This window comes from Ammodytes marinus (assembly GCF_949987685.1).
Source record: "Ammodytes marinus genome assembly, chromosome: 1".
Taxonomy (NCBI): Eukaryota; Metazoa; Chordata; class Actinopteri; order Uranoscopiformes; family Ammodytidae; genus Ammodytes; species Ammodytes marinus.
In genome coordinates, this window is record NC_137230.1 from 39,071,481 (window position 1) to 39,073,976 (window position 2,496).

Consider the following 2,496-nt stretch of genomic DNA (forward strand, 5'->3'; position numbering starts at 1 on the left):
GCCTAGGCTGTGTATTAACCCTGTTTACAGAGCCTAGGCTGTGTATTAACCCAGTTTACAGAGCCTGGGCTGTGTATTAACCCTGTTTACAGAGCCTGGGCTGTGTATTAACCCTGTTTACAGAGCCTAGGCTGTGTATTAACCCTGTTTACAGAGCCTAGGCTGTGTATTAACCCTGTTTACAGAGCCTAGGCTGTGTATTAACACTGGATTTTTCGTGTGTGATTTTGACAAAAAGCGTTCTCCAGAATCACTGACTCCACCTTAAAGATCTTTGTTTATAAATATGTACAAACAGAACGGCTCGTACCAACCTACCCTGAAACAGACACACACACACATACACACAGACGGAGAGACACACACACACACACACACACACACACACACACACACACACACACACACACACACACACACACACACACAGACGGAGAGACACACACACACACACACACACACACACCTCCCATGGGGAAATGGCCTCAAGCTTTTTCCATATCTGCTCAAAAAACATGCAGACTATGTGGGCAAATTCTCCTAACCCCCCCAACACACACACACGTTTGTACAGCTATACTTGTGAGGACATTCATTGACATAATGCATTCCCTAGCCCCTTACCCTAACCCTAACCATCCAAATTAAATGCCTAACCCCAACCCTTACACTAACCCTAACATAAACCTAATTCATACCTGAACCTCAAAACCTAGTGTTAACCCTCAAACAGTCCTTTAAAGGCCTGTCCTCAAAACCTAGTGTTAACCCTCAAACAGCCCTTTAAAGGCCTGTCCTCAAAACCTAGTGTTAACCCTCAAACAGCCCTTTAAAGGCCTGTCCTCAAAACCTAGTGTTAACCCTCAAACAGCCCTTTAAAGGCCTGTCCTCAAAACCTAGTGTTAACCCTCAAACAGCCCTTTAAAGGCCTGTCCTCAAAACCTAGTGTTAACCCTCAAACAGCCCTTTAAAGGCCTGTCCTCAAAACCTAGTGTTAACCCTCAAACAGCCCTTTAAAGGCCTGTCCTCAAAACCTAGTGTTAACCCTCAAACAGCCCTTTAAAGGCCTGTCCTCAAAACCTAGTGTTAACCCTCAAACAGCCCTTTAAAGGCCTGTCCTCAAAACCTAGTGTTAACCCTCAAACAGCCCTATAAAGGCCTGTCCTCAAAACCTAGTGTTAACCCTCAAACAGCCCTTTAAAGGCCTGTCCCAAAGGGAGAACACACACACACACACACACACACACACACACACACACACACACACACACACACACACACACACACACACACACACACACACACACACACACACACACACACACACACACACACACACACACACACACACACACACACACACACACACACACACACACACACACACACACACACACACACACACACACACACACACACACACACACACACACACACACACACACACACACACACACACACACACACATTGATCCCACATGCCATCAGACTCCTGAACTCCTGAGCCACTAATCTCATCTCGTCTCTATGTCACTTTACTACAGAGACCATCTGTGTCTGTCTGTCTGTCTGTCTGTCTGTCTGTCTGTCTGTTTACGCTCTACACTATCGCATATAAATAACTTTATTTCACAATAAGCTATTCCGTGTACAGAATGATATTTTATTTTAGTAAACATGACACCTCATCTCTCTACACTAAAACACCACGAGGGGGCTCACCATCAAAATGAATTGTTTCTGATTTTGAAAATGATTGTGTATGCGTGTGTGTGTGTGTGTGAGAGAGAGACCCCGTGTGTGTGTGTGTGTGTGTGAGAGAGACCCCGTGTGTGTGTGAGAGACCCCGTGTGTGTGTGTGTGTGTGTGTGTGTGTGTGTGTGTGTGAGAGACCCCGTGTGTGTGTGATGGTCCAGAAATATCAGATAGTTATTGTGAAGTTATGAAGAGCAGCTTCACACTCTGGTGTCAGAGAACACACACACACACACACACACACGCAGAGACACACACACACACGCAGAGACACACACACACACACACACACACACACACACACACACACACACACACACACACACGCACACGCACACGCACACGCACAGGACTGAATCTCTCTGAAAACCAACTGTGGACAGAAGCAACTCAGTTTAACAGGAGAAAAACCTTTTACAGTCAGTGTCCCATACGACACAGTGTTTCACATATACATTAACTTTAGAGTGAGGCTGCCCTGCCGTCTCCAAAGGCCAAGGGTTACAAATACATGGACAACCTTTGCAGGGCTCCACACTGAGACCAAATGCATTTTTGGACACAGTGCAAGTACTTTTTTACAATTAGGGCCCGCGCGCAACTGAACATTTGCATTTTTTTTTCACTATTATTATTATCATCATTATTATCATTATTACTACTACCATCATCATCATCATCATCATCATCATCATCATCATCATTATTATTATGCTTTGTGTGTGAGGAACAGATAGGCCT